This window comes from Ischnura elegans, chromosome 9 (assembly GCF_921293095.1).
Source record: "Ischnura elegans chromosome 9, ioIscEleg1.1, whole genome shotgun sequence".
NCBI lineage: Eukaryota > Metazoa > Arthropoda > Insecta > Odonata > Coenagrionidae > Ischnura > Ischnura elegans.
Window position 1 is genome coordinate 99172569 of NC_060254.1, and position 19776 is coordinate 99192344.

The window sequence follows — 19776 nt, forward strand, 5'->3', positions numbered from 1 at the left end:
TTTTTTCTATTGCATTCCGAGAACTTTTCAAACCACCCTCGTGTATTGTGCGTCATAAAATACTACATATATATTATTCCATCCTCGTCCACTCGACGGACAGTCACATTCAGCCGAGGGTGGCTACAATGGGATTTATGCGTGGACCACTCGACCGTCCCATATGCGCCGCCATGATTTTCGGCCCTTTCGCTCTAAGAGCCTCAGAGTGATGGGTGATTTTCCTATGCTACTCACGCCCCGATTCTAAGTGAGAAATCACATCGGACCACCATTCAACCCTTAACATCTGCGGGCCTTCAAGTCATTTCTAATCTTTCGAGGAGGACTCAATATCTCTCGGACTGCTCTTAAAGGACCTTTAGATCAATGAACCCCCCGTACTTTACGCTTCTTAATTTGTAACCGCACCATTTCTCTCCACAAGCACACTTGAATGAATCAGGTCAGGTCTCTAATACCGTCTGAGGACTCTCTTAGGTGTCTTTGAGTGGGGTCATGGCCAGCCCTCGTGTTGTGCCTCACAATCTTTCACTTGTGCAAATGCTGACACTGCCAAGTCATTTCATGATGATGGGCAATAGCTTGAAAAGTTAAGAAAGCAAATTTGAAGTATCTAAAGTTCAAAGGAGAAGACCGCCTAAGCGAAGAAGATGCATGACGGCCACCCGCAGAACGCCATGCGTTGAAGAGAGTTCTACCAAACCTGCATCACGTATAACGAATGAATTTAATTATAGAGCAAGTCAAAAAGTACCTTTCCCGTTGTTACTGTTATCACTCATCATATCATAGGAGTAACTATCTTTTTTAGGGTACTTTTTTCGTATAGCATTGGGGTCATTGCGCCACTTTCATTTTGTTGAAGTTGTTCATTTATTCTCACGATATTGAAACACTATGTTCTTATGTTCAAAAATAGAAATACTGTAACTATTAAGCTATGAAATTCTTATTAAATATACACAAAAGAGCCCGTAAAAATGTGAAATTTTCAACATTTTTGCAAATTTTGAGACTTATGTGCGGCCGGAAAATATCGACTTATTTAAAAAAAAATGAAAACAGATTTTTTTCAGGCTCTATTGGAAGAGAGAACAAACTATTGAATAATGAAAACATCCGATTCTAAATAATAAAAAATTAATCGAATAAATGATGATTTTTTTCATATTTTGCCAAACCTGAGGGCCTACGCGCGACCGGGGGGTGTCAACAGACTTAGGTATTTTTTTCTTTTGTCTACACAGTTCGCAACTTTTCCGCGCTATTACAGTATCGTAATGAAGAAAAATAGTTCTTTCGGGCCACCATAAGGACGATACCATACATGGTATTGAAATCTGGGAGAATAACAAAAATAATAATGAAACATGATGTGGTGACTGAATTAATTTACATTGCCAAGACCCACGATTCAGTGTCTGGACCAAAGTGACAGCAATTTACGAAAATGTTGTGTGAAGGCGTGTATCAAGTGCCATGTGCTCTTGTGGGAATACATTGATCGGAGCGGCATGTCGAGCAATGGTTACAAGAATTAAGGAGCATGCCTGAGTTCCCAGACAAAAGCAATTACACTCATCTGTCATCACTGAGCACGTGAACAGTGAATCGGGACAATGTATCGAGTTTGAAAACGTAAACATTGTGGCCATGGAAGGCCTGTACTATCCGAGAACTATTGGAGAGTATATCACAATCAATGAAGATGAAGAACTGTAATAGAGATTATTTCTATCTAATCAGCTTTATGCTGAAGGAAGTCTTAACCGATCAGTACGCAGCAGTAGAACGACCAGCAGTTGGAAACCAAGATATACGAACCGCTCTGGGTAATAATCTGGATAATATCAATAATGTAATACAATGCATCATCAACACAGGCATAATTAAACTCTTGTGACTTCATAAAATAGGAGACCCCTTTTTATTGAAAGCGCTTCATAGAAATCAATAAGCTTACTAAATTTAAAGGAACTATGAGCGGTGCAAATGACCCTGTTGTCGACGCACCCGTAAAACGCATCTCTACTACTATAATTTTGACTGAATTAGAAACGCTGTGATAATACGTTGATGTCATTTTTAGGCGTTTTTTATTGAGTGGAAAGCGCTCATTTACCCTGATGACGATGGATGAGTCGTTTGTTGACACGATGGTGATATAAAACGGATTTAACCGTTGAAAATCCCGGGAAGACTTCAGGAAAGAAGCAGGTTGCTTAACCTTCCGTCGGTCGCAATGGATCTGACGGGCTCTGCGCAAGTGTTTTTTCACTTCTCCGCGCCACAGTGTGCCATAGACCCTTTATACTCATGGTAGCTGTTCGTTTTGTCACGCTATATGCAGCCTTTCTCTTTTCGCATTCATGCCGACAGATCAGTGGCGGAATATGTGGCATAATTTGGCAAAATAATGGTAAAATAAATCGAAATAAAAGCATTTTTGGATATATAATTTACGAAATAAAATACCCTAAATATATAGAATTCGCATGCTAAAATACATTATATATAATAATACTTAATAGCCTAAAGAGCAGATAAAATTGTACCTTCCTGGATCGGTCCGGGGCAGGATGACGGTGTGTCTAGGGGTATGTGCATAGCAAATAAGAAATAATTTATGTGTTATACCACACGAATAATGGTGCTTTTGAGTTTAAAGGTGTACTACTGAGCCGTGCTAAGAGTTAATTATGTTATTTTACATCTGTACCTGTTAGGCACATTGCGCCTGAACTCAGCAGTTCCAATATTGCGCCTGACGAAAGGTTAAGTATCTATCTTTGTGGGTTACGAAATATGATCTAGGAGGGAATTCCAAAAAAAACCGTGGCGCAGGAGATATATTTTCGCGTTCCTTGAACACGAGCGTGGGCCTTGTATTCTCTCAAATGAGAACAGGGTTTGAGTTGTATTTTATGTTTTGAGGGAAAGCTATCGTTCCAAAGACCTAAAAATATAAGGTTTTAGTCTGTTGTGAATTGAATTGATTATTCTTTGTTGTCTTAAGATATTTCATTTTAGTCGAATTGGAACGATTGATGCCCAGATGTTTTGAAAGTTTTGGCATTGTATAGGGAAACTCAATTTGTGTCTCTGGCGGGTTGCCGACCTTGTATGTCAATAATTTCCCATTGTTTATCTCTCTGATTTTGGCTCGGAAGACACCAGCGTGACGTTTGGACGCTCTTATCCCTGTGTTTCTTTTTATAGTTAATTTCACATTTTTTTTCCAACGAATCTTGAACTATATATCAAAAGTTAATACTTTACGCGTTTGTAAAAATGACCTATATGTCCTGGTAAAATTTTGATCTCAATATGTAGATAAATCAAACCTCGGACACGATTGAAAATGAAAACGCCACTGGGCGTAATAAGATGTAAAAGGAAACAGATAGCAAGTTTAAGGTGGGGAGGAGAGTTGAGAACTATAATGCATCCAGAATATAAACTGTATCGGCGATCGAGAAGTTCTGAAAAAGTGTTCCATATCTCATTTCAAATCGTAAAAGAACGCGTTTGGTATTTTTTTACAGCTAAGGGTTGGCAAAAAATATTTCAATGTTGCATTCGTCGTCAATAATCTCAGAAAGGCTTCCAAAATTCTTCCTGATAATACTTCCATGCCATCTACTGCAGTTATGCCAGTCTTTCGTATTTATTATAACAAAATATTATTAGACGTATCCCAATAATATTTTTTGTACTACACACGTGGATGTGTAGATGTATTCTACACTTCGCGGTATAAACATTCTTCAATTGGTTGATATGAATCATCACATGTTTGTTGGAGTTATACGATGAAGTCGCAGAATTTATTTGAAAAATTGCTGTAGAATCTATAAAAAAAATGAGATATCATGCAATTGAAAGAAGGACAATGAAATTTTGTAAAATTTGTTTTTGGGCAACTGCATGGAAATTTTATACACAGGGAAAAATAACAAACAAAATTAATATGGTTCGCAAGTTTATTCCATCAAATTTCATATTTGAATATTTTGATGCCTACTCTAGAACTTGATACGCACGTTTTCCTCTTTGAAATTTTCCTAATTTCGTCTTTTCACCGCTTAGAGTTTCGTAAATATCATCGAAATTGAGCTACCTGGCATTGAGAAGATATGATACGCTCGTTCCATATTCTCCACCACTGACATTACTGTATTTATTTTCACGGGATATACGTCTTACAGCCTCCGTCAGTTTCATTTTTCGTGTGTTCTTTTATTTTGGATAATACTCTTTCCCCTAATACATTTCTCTGGTTTTATACATATGACGCGAGTTTTTTAGCGGTAGCTCTCAACATACACGTCTTTGTCGACGTTCTTTGACCACCGAACGACTTCCTTACGCTGGAAAGGAGAACGGCTCCTTCGCTTCAAATCTTGGATCTCATTTCTTCGATAGGATCCTTTATACCCGTCACTCTTTACTGACGCTTGTATCTTCAGCCGTTGGTGGTCTTCGCAAGGAGGCCTAAAATGAAGGACTCCTTGTATATATGCAGACCTCTCGTTGCTCAAAGAATTTAATCCTGCCAACTCCTAACCATCATATTTGTGCGATGGATCCGAAAATACTAGGGTGACTCTTAAATTTTTATACCAGCTATTTTGCAAAAGCATAGTTTTCTTAGCAACGTTCAAGCAGCATCAATCACTGCTTGGCGGGAAATTGTATGGCCGAAAGCCTCTGAAAGTAGGATTTTGTCTGGTGACTCAGCGGCTCTCTTGTATCTCAGAACACACGTTCTTTCATGCTGTAGGCTATTTTACTCCGCAAAACAGGCCATTCAGTTTCAATAAGTACATGTTTTGAAAACGGATATTCGTCTTACATTTGAAGTTTTTCAGGCTGCAAGTTCCGAGTGAGCTCCATAGTGCATTAGGAATCCCCGTGAGCCCTATATTTGTATTTTTATACCATGTATAGGTTGTCTACTTTTCATATCATGCATTTAATTCCATCACGTTGAGAATGATATTTACTAAGCAAATAGCATTCATGTTTGCGAGTTTATCATGGGTGCCTTGCAACTTGTTTAAAGGAGAGTACTTCCTTGTGACACCAATGGATATGTGAAACTTATCCTCGCTTTATATTAGATTCTTGGGAAGTGGAATACGTGCAGGAATATCGAAAAGATATTGAAAATCTCTATTTAAAGCAGATGCCATTCCATTCTTTTCACTTGATAAGCTTGGAAGAACATATTTTGCATTACCTACAAATTTCGAGGAGCACCTTACTCCAGTTTTACCCATTTCACGTTTTATCCCGAAAATAATGGCCCATTCGTATAACCTTTTCGAAATAAGTCAACGTGGGGAAAGTGCGCCAAATCGGTACATGGAATTTGTTGGTGAATCTCAGGTACCTATAAAGAGTGAGAGTCGGAAAGTATTTTGTTTTTACAGAAGCAGAAGAAGGGCCTACGAAGGAAGAAGGTATAGATCAGGGAAAAATTATTTGGTGGATACAAATAGAGGTTAATGGAAAAAATAGTTGGGTGCATAACAAAAACCACGAGTATATGCTCAAAATGTTACAATGGCTTTGGGGCCATCGATAATGCATCCAGTGTAATTATGAACAGCTAATATTTGACCGTTTTCTGCTTAAAAATTTCATGCTCAGTAATAAATCTTATTTTTTCTTGATACAATTTAAAATTAGGTGTTTTGCTAACGTCAGAAAAATATGATTACTGGATTTTGGGAACGTTAAAGTAGATATTGCAACATGTCTTTTGGGAGCGGAGTTATCGGAGCTGCATTCAAACAATAGGTGCAGCGTGGGAATCAAGAATTATATTTTCCTGACTTAATTAATGTAGGAAAGAAATTGCTGATTATAATACAAAAAAATAACTCCTATTGGGCAAAATTCTCGACATATTGTAATTATTCAGTGCACAAATTTTAATACACAAAATGAGATTAATAACTACAAACGTAATCATATGCTTTGTAAGAACTTTTATACGATGCAATTGAATTTTTCTACATTCACATTTCCGTATTAGCGTGCTTTGAAATTCCTTGATATATCCACGTGAATGTTTAAATATTTTGGCACAGCTACCGTTACTTCTCTCATCATATGATTCACGTAGGTATTGTAGGACACTTATGTTTAGCTTGAGCTCATTAGAGATAATATCATCACGCATTAAAAGAAAACTAAAACGGTAGGTATTGGAGGGATTTTCTTCGGAATTGATTACTTTATTTTCTTCCTCGTCGAAAGAGGAATCGTTTAGTTCCCCCTTAAAGCGCCAGCTTGTAAGTGTGTTACGGCATTTGTAAAGAAGAAAATGATTCGAGGTGAATAGAATTTTTATGAGAATTAGCCGCTGCGAGCGAGCGAGCGGGAGGAGGAGGAGGATATGGGGAGAGAAGTCACCGAGGCGTCTAAGGGGATGTGAGATTGCCACGGGTCCAGCAGAGGGAGGGAGGGCGGCGCCCGGCGTCTCACGGGATTGAACGTCTTGGGAAAGTATTCTCGAGGGAATGGAAAAAGGCGAGGGAGAGGGAATTGGTTTCCTCGTTAATTTACGTCGCATGAGATTGGATCAAGGGAAGAAGGAGTCTTTAAAAAGGAGGCAGCTACCGGATGGAATTCTGCGAATGATCACTTATCCCAAATGGCAATTACTCCACGGGCACAGGCATAATGTCAATATGAATTGCGTGATTCATTTTTTCAAGGGTCTATCTGTCTGATATGAGGTTAGGTGTTTCTTAAAGCCTTAGGAATTAGGGGTATGACGAAGGGATATCAGGAAGGAGGCTGACAAAATCTGGTGTAATTTTTCTGAAAGAAAGCCGAAGACAATATTTCACTAATTAATAGGAATTGCTCCAAGTTTTTAAAATTAATCTACATTCTTTTGCATGAGATTTACTGATGGAATCCCTTTCTATATCTAGGATCATAATTCCCTAAGAACCACATCAGTGGTGTTTGACAGGAGGTGTGTTTCCATCAGCATGCAACATGCCTAACCCCACGGGTGAACCTCGTGGGCATGAAAGGTAAAGGGAAATAAAATAATAACATTTTCCCTTGTACAAAAATACTAAAACGGGACTCCTATTGGTACACGTATTGGTGCCTTATTCAAACTCGTTAATGACTCCTATCGGTAAAAAAATCGTGTGTGTAAAATCTTGCTTGAAGAAATCTGAATTGCACCAATCGTAAAACGACAATGGCTTTTACAGATTTGAAATAACCTTGATACATTTTTATTGTTATGAGGAGTTAATGATAAGACGTCATATTACTTGGAAACTGACAACTATCATCAAATACTGCGGCTAATATGAGAAAATTAAAGGAATAATCGATTTTAAATAATTTGGCTTCATCTTTTCAAACTACACGTTTGTCTGGGAGAATGCGAATCAGGGTTTGATTAAGTACTTGAATAATTTGTGCCATTAACCCTCCCATAGGATCATGATTTCGATTTTTCTCCCCCCACCTCTTAATCAATTATCTCTCCTCCCTCCTGTATTCTCAATAAGGCAATATACGTTCTCCAGATTTCCGTGATATCCCAGCTGGCCGCGTCATTATGTTTTGATATGCCTCCTATAGACGCCACGGCGAATTACGACTGCAATCAAATCCGTCATTTCCACTCCACTTCACCGCCAGTCGTGGATTTTTGGACAGAGGGAAGGAAAAAAAATATCATGAGATCCAGTGAAAAAAAAGACTTCCTCTACGAATTCGTTGATGCGCCAAAGCAAGTAGCAGCGCTCGCTGCTTCAATATACTTCAACATTAGTTCACATCTCCTCAAAATCTTCGCTCATAAAAGAGGAAACTATTTCCTTTCCATCTTGAGCTCTCAAAATTCAATGTGTGGATAGAATGTAGAGTTCAATTTACTGCATGCCATTTAATGAATCAATCAGCTGGAAATTATGCGTAGTTGCTTTATGGCGTCATTGGATATCGGTGGAATGGTCGATAAAATGTTTTTGAGACGTTTAATATATATAAAATCTAAGTGTGCGTGCATTATATTCATGTTTAGCCTAATTCTTATTATTATTGTTATTTTTATTGATACATATGTGAATAAATGGTCAACTAAATTTACAATTGTGCTAAATCACAGTGTTATCCTAATGTTATGCTTTCTTTAAAAAAACGTTAGTTTGCCATAATTGTCATTATGTATAGTCACCTTAAACTCTTGTATTTCGTATGTTATATCTAAGTGCGATTATTTATTTTTTTGTAGAAAATATTGTATTGTTTTTTCATGCTCTTGGCGATCTGCACTGATTGCATTTGTCTGTAATTATATTTACTTACTTTTTTTACTTCTATTTATCTACCAAGATGGAAATGTAGAAAGCTGTACTTTTTTCTCATGGCCCCAGTGCATACAAAAATAGACGACATTATTATTATGTGATTTAATTCTTTAAAAATGTTGTAATCACTCAATGAGGAGAATTTGATTGAGGTTTTGACCTTAGGCATTGATTCCCTGTCATACGATTGCTAGTAATTTTCCAGGTTTATTCTGATATTGACTCCTTGTATTAAATCTTAATTTGAATACATTTTGAGAGAAAACGTTGGTAGATTTCCCAGTGTTATATTAGCGTAATAATTTAATTTTAGAAACCATAGAAGCTTGGATACAATCCATTCCGTGGCTCGAGAAACTTGAAAGATGCCTAAATAATATTGGGAATAAGACAGAAGAACTTGGAGGATGATAGCTCATCGTTGTGTTCGATGATTCATAAATTATATAAAAACCCCCCACTAACAGTTGAAGCAGGAGTTGAAGAAAGACGGTCGAACGTCTAGTGTCGAAGTCCGGTGTGGGTCATGTTTAAGGGGGGAAACTGATATGGATCACGTTTCTGCTTAGATCGCGCTGTTATTGCAGGCATATGAACCCCATAATTTAAGGTGAAATTTAGAGAGTCCATACTAAATTTCTCCACATGATAAAATTGGAATATTTTCTTCGTCTACGACTGACATTTTTACGAATATATGCGTCAAACTTATTTCTTGCTCTAAAATTTATAAATGGTGTATAAACTAAGACGTATACTATACACTCATGTAATATTTTCAAATTTGAGGTGCAAGCATTTATTGACGGTTAAATTTCCAGATGATGGCTAAAATTAACAAAAACATTATTGTGTCACAAAAATACCCGCGGTTGGATTGGTACACTTAAGTCATATTTTCTCTCTCTAGCAAGCCCTACTGGCTGTAATTCGAAGACTGTAAAAGGATTATATTTCACCGCATTTCATCATTTGGCATTATAAGGATTCGGATCTGGTTGATGTGGTGGCTTCCGGGTTCTAACCCCGGCGTCGGCAGATGTTATTCATAGACTCCTCGATTCCTGCTACAGTGCTGTGTGGAACGTATTTCAAGAACAACACTTCTTCCTCCGGATGTGACGTAAACCGTGATCTTTCTGGCCACCTTTTACTGAGAGCAGGCTATCGCCGACGCCGGGTTTCTCTCCGCCCTTCTTTCTCTTTCCTAACGGCGCAAAATACCTCAGTTGTCGGTCGCCTCCATAAAATAAATACCATTCGGATACAGTCAAACGCTTATGTAGTGGCACCGACTCTATGGGGCCTGAGGGGGCCCGAGCCCCCTCAAAAATTCGTAATGGGTGAGAGGAATAAATGTGTCAGGCTTGTCGATTTTCCCCGGAGTGTCCAGATATCGAGATTCGAGTTATCAGGGTTCTAATGTTGATCATATGACTCTTCTAAAATGCTTTAAAAAAACTTATAACTCACTACTTAAAAAATTTCCCGGGGCAAGATCCCCGGTTTGGGCCCCCCAATATTTGTTGTAAGTCAGCATCCCTGCGTATATGTCACTGACAATGAGACATTGCGATAGAGTGGTATTCGGAATCTGAATGCCTATGTAATGATTATAGTGAATGCAAGTAAAGATTTGGCGCGGCATAACTCTATTCGAGTAAGCATCTCGCCTACTTCTGGCACCACCATAGTGCGTTGAGGAACGCTATTTGCATCTTTTTGCCACGGCCGTCCAGGGTTCGAGTACCGGCGAGGTCAATTTTTTTTTCATTTCATCATAGTTTAAGGAATCACTGTTACAACCTAACTACACTCATTTAAGTTAGTTAAATTAATATTTTTTTTCTATTTTATTCTTTTTTACCTACTGACAACGTACCTTTTAAGGAAGACTTGCGACGAGAATTATGGGACTTTATTTTCCCATAACAGTCTCTTGTGCCACCCGACGCATAAGGTTTGAATTTCGAAGATCCGTGAATGCTTCTATGAATACCAAAGGCATTAGTTGTTAACTGGGCTACCTGCTGAAAGCAGAAGTATACCTCAAGACAAGCAGCAACGAGCAGCGAGCTAGTTAAAAGAATCCATTGATCGTTTGGTGCGTTTTCTCACGGGGAATTAAGACGCGGGACAGAAGAGGAGGGAGCAGGAGGAATGATGGGAATTGAGATGAGATGGAGAGGGGAGGAGAGGCTGGAGTCTTTTCTGGAGGTGGACCGTCGTCTTCTTTGGGGTGTAAGAGATCAATCGCAGATAGGGGTTGCGGTGGGGGCGGAGTAGTGTTGGTTGTGAGCGGTGGATTTGTTGGGGAGGGGAGGGAGAGTGGATTACGGGAGATGGGGATCGGATATGGCGAGTGGATGATGATTCGGGGCGGAAAAGGGAAGAGGGGAGTAAAGAAGAAAAGTCCGAGATAAAAAGATGAGGGAACACCGTGTAACAGCGCGTGGGATTTGAGGGGACGATCCTCCAGAAGCCTGCTACCTCGGTGTTCTTTAGGTGTACACAGGGGCGGAACAAGGAGTTTGTCGGGGAGGGGGGTGGGCAAAGATCATTGTGACGTAACCCACTCCTAATCCCCCCTCGTTTCCTCCCTCCACTAAATTATTGTACTTCCGCAAGCTGTTTTTGTGAGTGCGTTTGTTGAAGTTACTCACCGTATGTTTGGAATTAATAATTTTTATTAATATTATTGAATAATGATTTGTAAATTAATAATTATTATTAAATATTTGAGTTAGAAAAATTAAGTAGGGGAGACCCGGGAAAGAATCATAATGCGGCGAAGACGAATGAGCGGTTTTTTCACGAATCACTAGTAGACTGTGTTCCGATACCCGTAGGCCAGGTCAGCTGATTGGTTTGGCGACGCCATAACAGTTAAAACAAACAATACATTATCGATGGCTATGCTCTAATAACACGTATCTCAAATTCGGCCGGTTTGAGACAGGTACCTTAAACAAAGTGCAATAACAATAAAAATTTAAATACAAGGAAAAAATTTCTCTTTGTTTGCAAATGAATGCTTCTTTTTCAGTCTTATGAACTTTTTGTTTTTAATTTCAGTGTGCAAGTCATAGAAATTAATCGTTTTTTTTCTCTCCCGAAAAGTTGCTATTTTTGATATACGTGTTGTTAGAACTTCCATCATAGAAGCCATCGTTATGTTCTCATTTTTTAAAAGCTCAGTTCAAAGTTTGCGACACAAAATACTGATTAATAGCGAAGAAAGCTCTGTTGATCATATATTTTTTACCCTTTTGTTTACACTTTCCCTTAACATATGCGTTTTGTCTGGGCCTCCCCTTACCTTTTGAGAAATCTGCCGCCCGGGGCACACCATCTGCCCCACCCTAGTTTCGGGCCTGAGTGTAAGCAAGAGGAAATCTAGTTTTTTGAGTGTGAGGTTTAGGATTATCTTTTCATTGTTAGTGGCGTTGCAAAGTGTGGTATTTTAGGCTTGCCACTTAAGCGGCCGTTTTATTAAAGTATTTCACCGATGAAGGTAGGTTGCCATGGAGTACTTAAGAAGTATTCTAAGCCTACTTTAGAAGTATTCTGGCTATATCTCATGCAGAAGCTGCTTATCCTCACCCACTATGTCCAGCACTTCGTTGTTCCTCCTCCTCTCCATCCACGTCGCCATCTCCATTCTTCTTTACTGATTTACCATGAATGACGGTGATATCCACATAAATTACCCAAGTAATTAAATTTCTTGGACCCAGAATTGAACCGTGGACCTCTGGCTTTCCGAAAAATTTCGCAGACCAGTAGCTATTCATTTTCCAGCTTCCCATATAAATTGTCCGGAGACTCATGGTAATAGTTGTTTCCTACTAGGTGGTGCCAGGGAAATTAAGGAACCTTATTGTTACTATTTTGCAATGGCCTGGATAGCCAAAGGTCCGTGGTTTTAATCCTGGATTATGGAACTTTATTGCCACAGCTGTTAATGTGGATTTCAAAATTTAGGATGAGTCAACCATCCGCAGCCCAGTTTTAAAAATAAATAGCCACAGACCGTAACACGCAGTTTAAACATTCCCCAAATAGTTCTCCAATGTAATAAAAATTAGGATTCGTCAAGAGTATTGTGGGAAGTTTTCCGGGTGAGAAAGTAAAAGAAAGGTGCTATTTCGCACTCGTCCGACCGCACCTTGAATATGCAGCGAGCGTATGGGATCCGGTGCAGAAAGACTTAATACGCGAACTGAATAAAATACAGAGGAAGGCTGCGCGGTTCGCTAAAAACTGCTACGGGCGTACAGACAGTGTTACCCAGATGTTAAGCGAATTAGGCTGGGAGCCGCTGGCGACTCGGAGGCTGCGCGCTAGGCTTAGATTGCTTGAACAATCAAGAATGGGTATCTGTAAGAGCGACACAGAGAACATAATATTGGAGCACCACTATATTTCCATGTTCCTTAGAAGCGATAAATTAAGAGAGATGTTTTGCCGAACGGATAGATGTGGGAATTCGTTTTTCCCCCGAACCATTAAGGACTTTAATAAACGCTAGTCCCAACTTCGTTAGAGCACTTTATATTTTTTTGCTGTAAACGGCTGGTGTCCTAACTCCCCCTGCCACACGCCTTTTAGGCGGCTTGCGGGGTATGGTGTAGATGTAGAAATCAAATTGTTATCTGATGTTCCCCGTTGAACCTGGTTGGTTTGAACTTATCATTGGCTGATTTTGGAATAAGCTTTTACTTTGATTGCTAATTATGCGGAGAATCTCCTCCGACTAACGCCGGAGAGAGGTTATTATGTGTATCCCAGGTTATTTATTTTCTAGAAGAATCCAGTGAATTTTTAATTCGAAGTAAATTTCATTTCATTTAGTAACGAATCATTCTATGGGAAATAGCCACTCGTCAGAATCCAAAAGCTTAGATAGCAGAGTAATCATAAGATGATTGCCGAAATTAATGAAAGGTGATTACTACGTGCTTCCCTTCTGAAAATAATGCAACTTTATGTGTTAACTTTGTTGTAAAACGCATACTTTTTTGTGTTTGTTACACTTTATTTCTTTAGTTATATTTTTCAATAAATAGTGGTAACTCTGTGTCGGGTGGTCGGGTCCGCACAGCACAAGACTTGAGCTTTCATTGAGGACGGTAATAAAATTTTGATTAAATTACGTATAAACAGCGTAAACTTAGCTCTGAACAAATCATAAACGTTATCTTTTTAAATTGATCTATGACGACAAGTTTAGCAATTCAATTCAGGTAACTTTGACGGTGAAGAGTGATAAGACTTGGTCTATTAATCCTCAACCAAGGAGCGCCTCTTTAGCGGTGAGAATGGATAGACGACATACTGTTGATTCATAGAGTTATGTGATGCGGGATGGCTTGACCTACTTATCGACTGGTTGACTGACTGAGTCATCGAATCAACTACACAAAATCAAAACAACTGAGGATGCAGCAATATTTTTGAGGATGCAGCAATTTCAAAGAATATGCCGTTTGTCAGGTTACATGAAAGGAAAATTAAAGAATTTTTACGAGAAAGCTTTCTTGAGTTCTACTTTACAAATGAATTTTAACTTTTTGACACCCGCAATACAGATATTGAATTCCCTGCAGACCTTTTCTCTTTTGTTATATATAGATATTCACAGAGACCCCTCATCATCGTACTCTGGCGATACCGAACCTTTCAATCCTGAAGAATGGATGGGTCACCTCTATATATGTATACATATAGAGAGTAAGAGTTTGTGGGTTAGGGTCGGGAGGATTGTGTTTGGGGAATGGAAAAAGAATGGGGAGGGCCAATGAGAGAGATGGAAGAACAAAAGATATCCTTTGCGCGTTTGAGGAAGGATGAGGTGAGTGGGGAGGACGTGCAGGAGGGTACTCTTAGCCACAAGGTCGTCTGGTGAGAGAGGCGAGCGTGACCGCAATGTACTTCTCTTTCCCTGACTGCGGCAAAGGTTTCAAGAGAGATAGGAAGTGGAACCGAAGGACCGGTAATAGTGTCAAGTCCTGGGGAGGAAGGTCACGTGGTCAAGAGATTAGGTGTGGTTGATATACCGATTTATCTCGTGCACACTACATTCACAATTAAACTGAATCAAGGTTGGGAGATACCTGTAGAAGGCCAACAGCTACGTAGATCATTTTCTATTTTTCTTATGACAATATGTAGCCACGTATTCGGTGAACGTAGCCACAACTCAGATTATTAATAGAGGCTGCGTAAAGCTTCCTCAAATATGTCGTACGAAGTATTTGTTATTTTCTGCAAAAGTTGGTTTGAAAAGTAATAGAGTTATTGTTGTTATTATTTTCCACATAGGGAAGAGTACCAAAAGAAGGTTGGAAAGAAACCCGCCGCCTGCGTTAGCATCTTCCTAAACGAACGGCGCCAGGGGTACCACGGTTTGACGTCCCATCTGACGGACGGAGTTTTTACTTGAAGTCCCCTTTACATAACGCCGTAGCAAGAGAGGGCAGTTTCTGAAAAATGTGTGCTACCACGGAGACTAGAACCCATGCATACGGGATGGGAGGCCAACCCTCTTGTCACCACACAAAAGCCATCCCTCGAAGTGACATAAATCGTGATTTTTCTCATTTTATAAGAATGTTTTGATACTACAAGCGTGTATTCGAAAAATCGTGAAGAGCATGGCATCATATATTTGTCGATTTTACACTTCATTTTTCTTCCGACTCTTAGATCTGATCAGATTATTTCATGACACCTTTCTGCAACGAAGCGTGCTCATTCTGGAGACTCAAAAGTATCAACACCTTGAAAAGATGCGATGGTGGTTGGCGTAACATGGTGAAACTCCTTCATGATGCACAAAGGTTAAGAAAACACTTAGCTGTTTCACAAAATAAAATATATTGCGACCGGTTTCGATACAGCGTATCATCATCTGGCCAGATGATGATACGCTGTATCGAAACCGGTCGCAATATATTTTATTTTGTGAAACAGCTAAGTGTTTTCTTAACCTTTGTGCATCACCTTGAAAAGAGTCCGAAGCGTCAGCGTAAAATTTAAAAGCCACTCTAACTCGCTGAAGGAACTGTAAAGAATTGTTTTGAGTACCCCTGCCTACATTGCACAGTCTATACTACATTGACTGCAGTGAATAAAGTGCGAATTTTTTTGACGACTAAAGATATTAATTGAAAATCATTTTTTGAGGATTTTTCAGCCTTGGGTCCCTTGAAGAGAGTTTTTTGCATTTATACATTAATTTTTACTAAAATTTTTATTTTTCAATTAAGTAGTTGGTTCTATTCCGCAGGCATTTATTGTCCCCCACCAGTTTCATTGAAAATGTGTCAATGGTAGAAAAAGATGGTAGTTCATTATCGGAATTTATGAAAAGATAAATAAACACGCTGTTAAAAAATAACAGTATAAAATGCGCAAAAAATAAAATAAGATTTTTATTACTCAGAGAACAGTGACGTCATGGCAAAATGTCATGTCATGGCATGGCATGACGTTAAAGAGTTCCGGGATGCAATTTACTTTTTTTAGAAGTTAAATATTACTTGTAGTGTATTTTTATTATGTCATTATTTATATTTATGGCAAAATGTTTTGTTTTGGTTACGAATGCATATATTAGAAATTTTGAGGCAACAAAATTCATAAAACAGATATTTGACTGTTTTGTCTTTTGTTAACCGGTGCCGAAACGGCGTTCCGGCGTGTTCCGTCACCATAACACCTCTCTCGGAGAATACACCACGGGTGCTATCGCGTTTTTGAGAAATGATTGTTGAAGAGACTGATAGGTTGGTAATGGTTGGCCTGCATCATTAGCATCTGAACATAATCAGCATCCACGTTTTATTCTCCAAGTGATGTAAAGCTTATTATATTTTTAGTGCATTTTACATGATACAGTAGACGCTCTTCTCAATAACTCAACTCCTGAGTTACGCCCAATAATTTCAATGAAAGCTGTTGTGAACGAGGCTTTAATCAGTCGACGATCAATTCCACGCCATCAGTTATTTTATCCCCAAGGCCTCATATAACTGTATTCTAGGGATGTTTTCTGCATTTAGCTCCAAAAATATTTTTCATAGTAACGGATGAATGATAAAGGGAAAGAATTTTGTTATTTTTAAAAAATGGTTGTTGGAATACTGAAATTTTATTTAAAAATTCAAGCGAAAATTGTTTTACAAAATGAATGCGTGAAGTAAATCTGTAATTCTTTTTTTCATAAATACCTGCATTGCATTTGGTTTCCATCCACACAGTTTTTGATCTTTGGGGTAACCTAGAGTTAGAGATTTATGCGTTGTTCTAATAATTGTATATGTTTGGGAGTATTAATATTATCATTATAATTTGTTATAAATCTGAATAGCTTACGTTTTTAATTGTTTTCGTATTTTTCGCGGCGCGTATACGTCTTCTTTTGTCTCTTATTTCGCTCAATGCAGTGTCATCTCAGAGGGCATCTTCAAAGGGAGGGGGCGTGGAGCCCACAATGCCCTCTAAACACACAATCACCTCCACCCCCCTCATTTCCCTTAGCCCACCCCTCTCCACCTCCTCTGTCCCTGTTCTCGGCAATCATTTCCGGTTCTCTCTCGAAATAACGACGCTGGTAACGCGATTTGTTCCGGCGGTTTTCCCAGACCGCTCCCGTAGGCATTCAACTCCCGGCCCCATTCGACCCCATCTACTCCTTCTCCTTTTGACTCCTCTTTTAACCTATGCGGCCAATTCCTTCTTGCTTCCTGCATCCTTCCGCCACTTAACAATGTAATCATAAGCATCGATCAACCAAGTGTTACCCGCAGATATTTTTCTTGTAAACTTGCAACCGAAAACTTGTATTCTAATGAAACAATGACATGTTCAATTGTTTTTAAACTGTTTGGCGAAATAATAGTTTCTGAACCGTGTTGAAAACAGTTCCGCTCGATACCTAAATAACTATGAACGAAGTTCATGGACGTTTTTATGCACACCCGTAAAATTAATGAGAAGTACTTAATAATCCAATATCTCATATCTTTCTAGACTTAAGGCATGTTGAAAAGCACATTGTCCCGTACGATCTAATGCCTAAATATGTGAATACGTGAATGAACACGAAAATGCACCGTTTAACCACCCAACTTGTGTGAACGCATGTACTAAAGATAGAAACTGTTCTAATTTAGTTCATGCATTCGTACATGTTCCGTTCCAGACCACAAAAATCGTTCGAGCAAACAGACATTACTTCGTGCGTGTTAGAATTTAGCGTGTAAAAAGGCCTTAAAGTTATATTCTCAGGGAAATAGTGCTCATCTGGCGACATGTCTCTCAAATTCTTCTACTGAGCTGCGGTTCGAGGATAAGTCTTTGGGTGTGAGGAACTTAAAAGAGTAGTCAAAAGAGGAAAAGGAATGCGCACAATTGAATGATGTTTTTTGTGGGTGACAAATGTCATTATTATCACTAGCTACCGATCCGAGGATTGCTTTGATGTAGCTCTCCACACAACTCTCCTACCTGCAAATATCCAGCACTCAAAGCAATAAGCGGCCACTAAAACTCTTGAGAGGTATTTAAGGAATGGACGAGCAGAGGCTTTGAAACGGGAGGGAGCAATCCAGCCACACACGAGTACTTCCAAGTTCACTGAGGTGCCTAGTGTATTAATGTACAACACGTTCGCGTAAATATGTTGAGGGACTAGTATTCAATGATTTAGATACCAAACAATCATCGCCATTGACAACACTCACAAATCCGAAATTCAATTCGCCTCTCATTTTATCTTTTGACAAGCTTAATTCCTTGTTTAACTTCCTTCCTCTTATACTCTTTGTACCTCATTCGAGGCCTTTCTGTGCTGTTCTTCTCGTAAACAAGTCCTTAAACGATTAATTTCATTGGACCATCGTCTCCCATTAAGTGGTGGCTTAATTTGGTCCGTCTTCTTCTCAATTTTTTCAGGAGATATCTATGTTAATTCTAAAATGATACGTGACTGCGTATCCGTTTCGGAAGAATGGAGATTCTATAATGATAAATAAAAATAATCTAGGATCTGGTGCTACAAGATCAATGAGAGTAAAAAAAATCATAGTTAGACGCTTGTTGATAGAAGAGTTTCTATTGACAAAACCTATCTACAGAGTTAAATCAATATTAAAGGAGAGGGTTTTGGCTAAAATTACAACTGTAAAAATGAAAATATTTAATGAGTTATTTTTATAATTAAAATTCTTACATCATGTACTTTAATCGTCCTTGTGTGAGAAATACTTCAAGGTCAAATTTCCATTCTCATTTGAAAAAAATGAATTTATTTATTATTATTTATTTAAAAAATACAATTTATATTTTCATTTTGGGTGTCATATTTATTTTTGTGCATTATAAATTGCCACTTATCCATTCGTCATGCATCAATGCGATCCTTCCTGAGAAAAAATTTCACACTGCATGTGTTTTCATGTTGCAGAATCAATGAGAAACCATTGTATTCCACATTTCCTTGTGCCTTTCCTGAGAAAGTGGACTTCAAAAGGTAGCGATACGAACCTACTAGGTAGGTCAGGAAAAAGAGAGACTATGCATGTTAACTTGTGTATATGTGTCTCTCCCACGCTGTTTACGTTGACGCACGTGGACAATAAATAATGCTATGGGTCGTATCTAGGATACAAGGACATAATTTAAACAGAGGAATCTCAAATAGCTTAGATAATACTTCAACATTATGATTGGATCAAAGTTAGGATCATTTTATAGAAAAATCTTCAAATGAAGTAATATTTAATACGCAACAATCCCAGCCTTTTTGAAGGAGATGAAAATCTAGGATTTAGTAAAATAGTACTTAACGTACTTGAAATACTTAAAAGTCCCATATATTCATTGAAAATGATCTAATATTGATAAGCTTTAATATTTGATTTCCATGACATCATTTCATTATAAAAGATTACTCATAGCTGATACTTTTATAATTTACAAAATACGCGGAATTCACCCAGCGGTTGTTAATCAATATAAAATTGTTCTACTTCGCTATCAATCACAAATAATCTTAATGATTTATTATGTTCATTATCATTTTATTTTTTTGAGGGGAGTTGGTAAGTCGGTAGTCAGAAGCGGGAGAAGCACAACTGCGAAAAGAATCCCTGGTTCAAACCACACGCTGAAAACGTAGAATATGGTGGGTACAGCTTTCACGCCGCAACAGCGTTTCTATGACCGCTACATTAATGTGCATTACTTTAATGAATTAATAAAGGATGGAATTATTTGACGTTCAGAAAATGATTATTCAGCTTCTGTTCCTCGTTGCGCTATAGCCCGTAGAAAATGACCAAAAATTAAACTTTTGAGATTTTTAAAATTAATTTTGTAACATAGGTATGAATTTTCCCCTTAATTACAGCCA

The 19776-nt window shown here is 38.4% G+C and overlaps 1 protein-coding gene across 8 annotated transcripts in view; it reads left to right on the forward strand.

The window, feature by feature from the left end:
• LOC124165227 (lachesin-like) overlaps positions 1 to 19776 on the forward strand; it is an 878935-nt gene that overhangs the window by 619725 nt on the left and 239434 nt on the right. The window lies entirely within an intron of this gene.